The sequence below is a fragment of the Notolepis coatsorum genome (assembly GCF_963971535.1).
Source record: "Notolepis coatsorum genome assembly, chromosome: 4".
Classification (NCBI taxonomy): domain Eukaryota; kingdom Metazoa; phylum Chordata; class Actinopteri; order Aulopiformes; family Paralepididae; genus Notolepis; species Notolepis coatsorum.
Window position 1 is genome coordinate 130407420 of NC_140168.1, and position 10980 is coordinate 130418399.

The following is a 10980-nucleotide window of genomic DNA, read 5'->3' on the forward strand; positions in this document are numbered from 1 at the left end:
CTGGGGGAGTAGTGCGGGGGGGGGGCTTTGTTTACCTTTTTTGGTAAATGGGCTAAACTAGGGCTGGTGTCCTGTTGTGAATATTTTGAATGAAGACGGGTCTGGTCCGTCTCCCCTTAAACTTTGTGTGTATGGGTTTGCTCATTCTACAGTTTTTTGTGGTTTAGCTCTTTTATTCATTTAACCCTTTCATGGTGCACACCACAGTGGAGGGTGCTGTTTGCAATCACCACTGGTGCTCCATGTTAACATCAGTCCTTTGTTTTTGATATATTGAAACAATGCCCCGCCCGGCCGACACCATGGGTGGGTCGGCCTGGCGAGTGGCTGGTGGGCTGTTAAGGCTTGTACCGCCACGGTATGGAATTGGCAACGATTAGAACTGTGTTCGAATTGCTGTTTTTTTTTTTTTTTTTTTTTTTTCTATTAGAAAAATGGTGTCTGGTGGAGGGGCCTTGAGGGCCAGCCGACGTCGACACATCGCGCGAGGTTGTTGACGTTATTAGCTTTGACCCAGCCGCAAGCTATAACCGCTCAGGGTTCCCCTCTCCGCAGGGGATTTTGGTCTTCTGCTGGAGCGCGGGCGGTATTGTCCTAGGCCCTACACCGCCTCACACCGCGCAGCCAGAAGAAGAGAGAGCACGGGAGAGACGGGGCCCTCGACAGGCGGCCATGTTTTTCCCCCGCCAGAGGTATCCTGGGCGTCGATTCGACAGGTGTCCACAAGGCCGACAGCCTTGGCGGCCGAGGGATTGGCCATGTAGGATGGGTTCGGCTTGAACAAACAAGCCGTCACCGTCCTGCCGCGAGCAGCCCGCTCTCCGATCGCTCCCTTCCCCAACACCAGCGGAAGAAGTGGGCTCTGATTGTTTCCTTTGGCTGCGGGCCGCGTGCCTTCGTTGATGCGCGGGCGGCCCCCCCTTTTCGCTTCTCATGGGGACAGGGGCTGACACCCAGTTTATGGCTGAGCCTGGGTCTGTCCGTGAGAATGTTGTGCTGTCAAGCGGCTCCCACACCTTGATCTGTGTTGGTTGAGCCTGGTGTTACGTCTGTCAACTTAAGTGTTGTCAGCAGGGGGGCTCGAAACCTTTTGAGGCACACAGTGCGGGCTTCCCCGGCCTCGCCTTCGCCAGGCCTGGTATCATGTTGGTGCCTCCCACTCCTGGAATATTGGCAAGTGGTCGCAGCTCACATGATTTGGGGTGGTAGTAATATCACTGCAGGGCTACGGTGTGTAGGAACCCATGGGGGCCTTACACCTTGCATGTCCGGCTGCAGAACAACTCCTTCAGCATGTTCTGGAGGGGTGTTCAGTGGGGGGGCTTTTTTCATCGGAAGCCCCCCGTATCAGACCGGCCCTTTCTGTCGGGGTTCCCCCTTGGGTGCGATTGCCTCGTGGGTGGTGTCAGGGTCAGGTGTTCCGACACGGAACGCGCTCCTCGCACGGTTCCAGGTTTGGCTACGCACAGCGGGGGGACCGGGCCAACTATCTACGGTTCCTAGCGGACCTGCGCCACGTGACGGCGGGTGCGTTGGGAGTGTCGTCACATATGACTACGGCAGTATCATATGTCGAGGTGGATGGAGAGAACGCTGAGGCGGGGACTTGTGTTTACACAACCCCACCCGTTTTCAGGTTTGGTACAGACCCTATTGTCGGGGTCTCCAGCTGTGACAGCTCTGGTCAACGAGATCCAATCTCTGTGGACGAAGCAAGCCATCGTCGTGGCGTTCTCCTCCCGGTGTTCTCTGCCCGAGAAGTCGGGAGGGAGGGGTGTAAGACCCAGGCTGGACCTGTCCCATGGGAAGGTCTCCTACCTGTTGAACACTGTCAGGTGGGGGTCTGGTTCTCCTCCATAGACCTGTAGGATGCGTATGCGCATCCCCGATCTTCCATCCTAGGGCTTACCTACGCTTCCTTTGCAGGGTTAGCGTATGAGTACCAGAGGCTGCCGTTCGGTTTTCTCTGGCTCCCCGCATCTTCACCAAGTGCGTGGAGGCCGCACTGGGGCTTCTGCGTCGTCCGGGGTTACGGAGTGTTCTGCCCTGATGACGTTCTGGTCCTTCGCGGTCAAGGTGGATCGTCAGGTCTCGTACCAGGCAGGTCTCTACCAGCCTGGGGTTGCTGTAGACTGGATGTAGAGTATTCCTCTTCCCAGTCAACGGTTGGAGGGCTATGGGCATCCATCTCAGAGCGTGTTGTCAACACGCTCGGGAGGTTCCGTCCTAGGACGGTTACGGCGCTGTCTCACGTCGCGTTTTCACCGACGCCTCCCTCGCTGGTGATGCGTCGGGCCAACGCAGTAGGGGGCAGCTGGCAAACCATGCTGCCCGGTCTGCGCTACGTTCAATGTGTTGGTGTTGAAAGCGGTCCTTCTGGTCCATAAATGGTGTTGATCAGGACGGACGATACGACGTCAGTGTCGTGTATCGACAGACAGGGAGGAGTACGCTCCCCCTGTCTGCACCAAGCGGCGGGCGGCTGGCTATGGGCGTCCTCCATCTGCGCGGCCTGAGGGCTCCCCACATCCCCGGCAGGGAGAATGTGGGTGCAGGTGTACTGTCGCGGGGCGGCCCTCATCCTGACGGGTGAGGATTGCGTCTGGACATGGCCAGGCGGGTCTGGGACCGATGCCGTGCCGCCAGGGATTCTTCCCCATACATCTGTTAGGTCAGTTGTTGGGACGGGTACGTTGAGGGGCGCAGGTTCTTGATCCTGATGGTGTTACCATCTGGAATGCGCATGCTCCCTCCACTGTCGCGCTTACGCGGGCATATGACGTATGTTCCAAGTGTGGTGTAAGGCGGGGGGCCGGGACTCAGTCTCCTGCCCCCTGGATGCTGTCCTTAGTTACCTCCGGTCTCTCCTTGATAGACTGTCGGCTTCGACGGTGAGGGTATATGCAGCAGCTATATCCTCCTATCATGAGGGGTTTGAGGGGATGTCTTGTTCAGCCACCCTCTTGTGAAGCGTTTCCTGCTTGGCGCTCGACGCGTTAAGCCGGTGCAACGCTCCTTGGCTCCGACTTGGGATCTTCAATTGGTCCTCGGTTGGTTGTCCTTGGCCCAGCCGCTCGAGCAGGCGCCGTTGGGACAGCTGTCCTTCAGGACCGCGTTCCTTCTGGCTGTCACTTCCGCTAAACGCGTAGGTGAGCTCTGTGCTCTCTCGGTACGTCCAGAGTGCCTGTCTTTTCGGACCGATTGCGGTGTCACTCTGCGACCTGATCCTGCTTTCGTGCCTAAGAATATCCGGAGTTCCTTCCGCTCCCGGGATATTGTGGTTCAGGCGTTTCGTCCTCCTCCTCACACTAGTGAGTTAGATGCGGGCCTTCACCTGTCATGTCCAGTCCGTGCTTAGGGATTTACCTCAGCCGTACTCAGGATTTCAGGGTTACCGACCAGCTTTTTGTCTGTTACGGTGGGGCTCGTGCTGGTAAGGCACTGTCGAGGCAGCGCCTGTCCCATTGGTTGTGCGAGGGTTTTACCCTCTGCTACACGTTGGCTGGGCAGGATCCCCCTGGGGGCGTCAGGGCGCACTCCACTCGTGGCGTGGCTGCCTCTGCCGCTCTCCTGGGTGGGGCCTCGGTGGAGGCCATCTGTGCTGCAGCTTAATGGTCCTCCCCGGGCTCCTTTGTAAGGTTTTTCCTCATGGACATGACCGGGGGTTCTGTCTCCAAGGCGGTTCTGGGGTCTGTGGCCTTTCCTGCTTCCCGTCCTTTGGTCGGGTAGCAGGAGTGTATGGGTATGGGCCACAGTGTGTTGAGTCACACGTGGTTCCGCCTGTACGGTGTGTTCAAGGGGTTCTAGTTTCCCTCTTGTTCGCATTCAGGTGGAGTTGACTGCGCCCCCCCTTCATTAGGGAGGATGGGGTGACAGGGCTCCCCGCACCCCTTGATGTGGGCTTACGGGTCCTCAGGGGGTACATTTGTTGGGCTTCGCGTCCGCTCTTCCCCATATCTCATACGGCTCAGAGCGGAATGCGATAGCAAATACGGCATATAACGGTAGGTTATGTAGATAACCTAGTTATATTAGTATTGGCTGAGCGTTCCGCTCTGCGCGGCCCTGAGTTCCCTCTTGAGGAATCTTTTCCTGGGACGGGTTTTTGGCGAGGAAGGGTGTGTGGTGACTACCGTCACTGCTATATGGGCGGTGCCACCATGGGGGCGGAGCCCCATACAGGTGTGGTGCATGTATTTTTTTGTTCGTAGGGAGATACATTAGGTATCATAGGAGATAGAATATCTCATACGGCTCAGAGCGGAACGCTCAGCCAATACTAATATAACTAGGTTATCTACATAACCTACCGTTAACTCAATACTTAACTACAAGTACAGAACAGGGGTTATTATGTATATAAAGTAATTGGTCTTCCTTCATCTTTACCTAACTTCTTTCAACGTTATTTTGAGTTTAATGCTCATTATCATGCACATCTCACAAGAAGAAATAATTACTTAGGCATTCCTTTCTCTAGGACCTCTTTTGGCAAATTCTCATTTGTCTCTCAAGGTGCATTGATGTGGAATGATGTGAAAAATCGAATAGAAACATGATCCACTTTAAATACATTTAAAAGCAAGCTTAACTCTTTCACTGCCACACGACAGAAGGTTAACCCTTTACTATCACACAACCGACGGCCAAGGTACCCATGTACATGTCAAAATACTTCCCAAAGGTCAGTGAATACCACGATCACAACACCAGAGGGAGCTCCACAAATCATGTTATGCATGTTATTACAGTTTGTCTTGTTTGCTGATGATACACATTTTTTTTGTTCTGGAAATAATTTAAAGGAACTAGCTGAATATATTGTGTATGAAATGACAAAGCTAAAGAAATGGTTTGATGTAAATAAGCTATCACTGAATCTGAAAAAAACTAAATGTATGATTTTTGGCAATCGAAAACTAGATGAAAATATAGTACTGGCCATAGATGGAGCTGATATAGAGAGAGTTAATGAATTTCGTTTTCTTGGTGTGATTATGGATGATAAATTAACATGGAAATCGCACATAGCACACGTTAAAAAAAAGATGTCCAAGAGTATTTTTGTTATGAATAAAGTAAAGGATGTGTTAGAGTATGAGGCAATGAGAACACTCTACTGCTCACTCATCTCACCTTATATCAGTTATTGTGTTGAAGTATGGGGGAATACTTATGGGACAAATATAAAACCATTATATATACTACAGAAGAGGGCTGTACGAATCACACATAAAGTGAGTTATCGAGAACACACAAATATATTATTTATTAAATCTAGAATAATTAAACTTGAAGACATGGTTAAGTTTCAAACAATGTTAATTATGTTTAGGGCAAGAAATAATACACTGCCAGAAAAACTACAAAATCTTTTTCATTTAGAAAGTGAGTTTAGTAGGAGAAAATACAATTTTAAACATCAGTTTGCACGTACCACACTTAAACAGATGTGTCCTTCAGTTATTGGTGTAAAGTTATGGAATTATCTCCATAGCGAGCTTAAGGGATGTAACAGTGTTTATCAATTCAAAAAAATGTATAAAAAAAAAATATTTAGTCAGTATGAAAATCAAAATGTGATCTGAATAGTGAGATCTTTTTTTTTCTCTTCTCTTTCTTTTCTTCTTTATTCTTTATCATTATTATTATTATTTAAATTTTTCTTGTTTAACTGTGGATTGTGTTTCTTTTATAATGGTATAAATGATTATTTGTGTAAATAAGGTTATACGCCGACCATTAAGAAAATACATGTTAGTTTAGGAATAAGGGGCAGGTAATTATAAGATTTATTCTTCTTCCTGCTCCTTTTGTCCATGGAATGGCTATTTATGATTTTTTAATGAAGAAACTATGATTGTATTATTCCATGTGGCAAATAAAAACTCTGAACTGAACTCTGAATGTGAATCACTACCCACTTTCAAAAACACTCTCAAAAAACACCTACGGGAGACTGCAATTCGAAACTGGCCCCTGTAAATGTCCTAACACAACCCCCTCCAATGTACAGTTAATTACCAAGTATGGTCTTGTCAATATTCCAATGTACAGTTTTGTTTGTATAGTTGTACAGTGTCCCCCACCCACCCCTCCTACCCAACACCCGCCCCCCCACTCCTACCCAACTGATGTAAACAAGACGAAAGTCTTTCTCTGGTCTGCATCCCCTTAACAATTGTATGTATTGAGCTGTACTGTACTGTACCCATTCTGCAATCTGTTAATAAAGTTTTCAATCAATCAATTCAATCAATCAATCAATGCTCCATCATTAGCATCATTAGCTCTGCATCCGTGCTAATGATGGAGCATCGCCGTCGGTTGTGTGATAGTAAAGGGCTAACCTTCTGTATTGTCACAGTGAAAGGGTTAACCGGCTGTCGTGTGGCAGTGAAAGGGTTAAAAAAGAACTACCGATCCTGTAGTCTGTAGTATCCATGTGTATTTGTGAGTATAGTCTTTTTTTCTTCTATTTCTTCAACATTGTAATTGTTGTATAATGCTGTATTGTATGTATCTGTGTGTATGAGAGGGGGATATGCGCATCGCATGTGTGTTTGCGCATAATGTGTGTGTGGGGGGGGGGGGGGGGGGGGGCATTTCATGTTGATGTCCCAGTGCCTAATTAACATGCTGCACCGAAAACAATTACCACCAACCATAGTTGTGTGGCATTAAAGTATCTTGTCGTATGTATGAATGTGTGTGTGTGTGTGTGTGTGTGTGTGTGTGTGTGTGTGTGTGTGTGTGTGTGTGTGTGTGTGTGTGTGTGTGTGTGTGTGTGTGTGCGTGTGTGTGTGTGTGTGTGTGTATGTGTGTGTGTGTGTGTGTGTGTGTGTGTGTCTCTCAGTGGACCAATACACAGTTACATCCTTACTGGAGTTGAGGATGTAGACAAAATTCTTATTGGAGACTGGAACACGGATATACAACGAAAAGATGCACCCGTCTTCAAGGCCTTCAGTAGGTTTTGTGATCTGCATGGCCTCAGCCAGCTAATCACCCAACCCACACGTGTATGTGAATCAACTCAGACTACCATTGACCTCATTCTGACCTCCGACAAGTCCAAGATCTCAAATAAAGGGGTTATAGCATGTGGGTTAAGTGATCATTATATGATATTCTGTACCCGAAAAAAACTAAAACAAAAGGCTGGCTGCCACAAAACAGTCACATCTAGAGACCTCAAAACCTACTCTAGCGAGGCCTTCAACCTTGAACTGGAGAGTCTGGACTGGTCAGATGAACTCAATGGTACACTGGTTGACGAAACATGGCTTGGTTTCAAAACCAAATTCTCAGCAATACTAAACGACATGGCCCCCCTAAGAACCACCAGGGTAAAAAATCGCGCTGAGCCGTGGATGCACTCCGAAATACTGGCCGCTATGAAAACCAGAGACAAAAAATGCTCTGAGTTTCGTAAAAGTCAGTCAAAGCTTACTAAAAGCACGAGCAGTGAACTCCAAGCCCACGTGACTGAACTCAAACTAGAAAGAAACAGACTAAGAAACGACGTAAACTCCATGATCAAAACTGCAAAAAAGAATTTCATCAATGACAAAACTGAGGAAAACAAAAACAAACCACGTGAACTTTGGAAATTACTCAATAATCAACTAGGATGCAGTAAAAAACTTAAAACCAGATTCTCAAACATAAACATAAAAACTGACAACACGCTCATCACAGACAAGCTGGATGTAGCCAATTACTTAAACATTTTCTTCACAAACATAGCCACAACACTGGTAAACAAACTACCCTCCCACTCAGGGCTTTATGGGGTAGAACACATAGTAGCTTTCTACAAAAACCTAGGGGTCCGCAAGGACGACTTCAAGCTGGAAATGGTAACAACAGATGAGGTACTCAATAAACTGAGCGCCCTCCAACCTAACAAGGCCACTGGCCATGACAACATCCCCTCCAAATTCCTCAGAGACTCAGCAGCCGCCATCACACCAATCATCACACACATAATAAACCTCTCCATAAAACAGGGACACGTCCCCAAGGACTTCAAAATTGCGAGGGTGACCCCTCTGCACAAAAAGGGCAGCAAATTAGACCCAGGCAACTACCGCCCTGTTTCTATTCTCACCTCCATCTCGAAAGTCATGGAAAAAATAGTCTACGAACAGGTCGAAAAGTACCTAGCGGAAAAAAATCTAATCTACGAATTCCAATCTGGCTTCAGAACATCCCACTCCACTGACACATGCCTTCTCTATTTGAATGACCACATCAAACAAGAGGTGGACGCAGGCAAATACTGCGGCATGGTCATGCTGGACCTACAAAAGGCCTTTGACACGGTCAATCACTCCATTCTGATTGACAAGCTAAAAGCAATTGGTTTTGATAGTCTATCAGTGAGCTGGATGCAATCCTACCTTGAGGGGAGGGAACAGATGGTGGAGGTAAACGGTACCCTATCCCCCCCCCTCACAGTGAGCTGTGGTGTTCCACAAGGAAGCATACTAGGACCGCTACTGTTCCTAATTTATGCAAATGACATGTCGTCAGCTTGTGACTGCAACTTGTTCCTGTTTGCGGACGACTCAGCCCTGCTGGTCTCTGACAAGAACAAGTTACAGGTTGAAAAAACCCTCAGCTCGGAACTAGGCAGAATCTGCATATGGCTCGCTGATAACAAACTATCATTACACATGGGCAAAACAGAGTCCATTCTCTTCGGTTCAAATAACAAACTCAGCAAGACCGACGGCTTCTCAGTTACAGTGGGTGACAATATTGTCACAAGGAAAGATGAAATTACCTACCTGGGGTCCATCCTAGAGGCTAATCTCTCCTGTGACAAAATGGCATCCAATGTAATAAAAAAAGTCAACCAACGAACTCGATTCTTGTACCGGATCTCCTCTCTGGTAAACAAGAACACCTTGAAGACTCTGGCAGGAGCACTCATTCAGGGGTACTACGACTATGCTTGCACCTCATGGTACCAAAGCACCTCAAAGGCGCTAAAAACAAAATTACAAACATCTCAAAACAAACTGGTCAGACTACTGCTTGACCTTACTCCTAGAACCCACCTCACCCCTGCCCACTTCGACAACCTAGGATGGCTTAGAGTAGACGACAGAGTACAACAACTTGCAATGGGCCTGGTCTACAAGATACACTACACGACCAAGGTACCCATGTACATGTCAAAATACTTCCCAAAGGTCAGTGAATACCACGATCACAACACCAGAGGGAGCTCCACAAATCATGTCAAACCCAGATTCGGCTCAAATAAGGGACTAAACACGTTTCGCAATTATGCCACATCAATGTGGAACGCCCTACCCAAAGCTGTAAAGGAATGTGGATCACTACCCACTTTCAAAACCTCTCTCAAGGGACACCTACGGGAGACTGCAATTCAACACTGGCCCCTGTAAATATCCTAACCCAATCATTCCAACCCCCTCCAATGTACAGTCATTTACCTAGTATGGTTTTGTCAATAGTTCAATGTACAATTGTGTTTGTTTGTACAGTGTCTCCTCCCCCCCCCCCCTCAATGTACAGTGTTACTTGTTTATACAGTGCCCCCCGCCCCCCCCCCCCCCCCCCAACCACCTCCAATGTAAATTACCCAGTATGGTTGTCAATATCCCAATGTACCCAACCCCCCCCACCCAACCTCCAATGTACAGTTTCTACGTCAAATGTATATACTCCCTTTTCTTGACTCCTTCTGTATCACAAACAGTACTGTATTTGCAAATCTGGTATGTCATAAATGTATAGATGTAGCAGTACTGACTTTCTGTATGTCATGTATGTCATATATGTCTATATGAATTGAAAATGGGGGACCCTGATGGAAACAAGACAAACGTCTTTCTCAGGTCTGCATCCCCTTAACAATTGTATGTATTGAGCCGTACTGTATTGTACCCATTCTGCAATCTGTTAAATAAAGTTTTCATTCATTCATTCATACACACAGCTTGTAAGACAAGTTAAAACAGCACTGAATCCACAGGTGATCTCTCTCTCTCCCTCTCTCTCTCTCTCTCTCTCTCTCTCTCTCTCTCTCTCTCTCTCTCTCTCTCAATTCAATTCAATTCAATTCAAATGGGCTTTATTGACATGGGAAACATACGTTTACATTGCCAAAGCCAATCTCTCTCTCTCTCTCTCTCTCTCTCTCTCTCTCTCTCTCTCTCTCTCTCTCTCTCTCTCTCTCTCTCTCTCTCTCTTAGTATCTCTCTGTCGCTCACCCCTCTCAATCTCTCTGACTTTTGACAATCTCTACCACGTTTTATTTATTTCTTCCGTTCTTTCTTTCTTTCTTTCTTTCTTTCTTTCTTTCTTTCTTTCTTTCTTTCTTTCTTTCTTTCTTTCTTTCTTTCTTTCTTTCAACCTTCAAACAGTCTCCCTTACTTTCGGTTTTCATCTCTCTCTCTCTCTCTCTCTTTCTCTCTCTCTCACGCTCTCTCTCTCTTGCTCTCCCCCTCTCTCTCTGTCTCTCTCTTTCCATCCCCCCCTCTCTCTCTCTCTCTCTCTCTCTCTCTTCCTCTCTGCCATCTAGTGGTGTAAATTAATAGGTGCACCATTTGACTGAGGGAGATGGTGTGCCATTATGCCTGTGAGTGTCATTTAGTCTGAACTAATAAATTAATAATAATTTTTTTTAAACATAACTGAATCTCCGTTAGCAACACCTGTTCCAATTCTCTATCTTGTTTGGCATTTCTATACAGAGAAACATTACAGGGGAGTGTATTTTCTAAACTGTGTAGTTAAACTCCACCTTAACCCTTTCACTGCCACACGACAGAAGGTTAACCCTTTACTATCACACAACCGACGACATTAGCATCCGCGGAGCTAATGATGCTAATGATGGAGCATTGCCGTCGGTTGTGTGATAGTAAAGGGCTAACCTTCTGTATTGTCACAGTGAAAGGGTTAACCGGCTGTCGTGTGACAGTGAAAGGGTTAAAACAA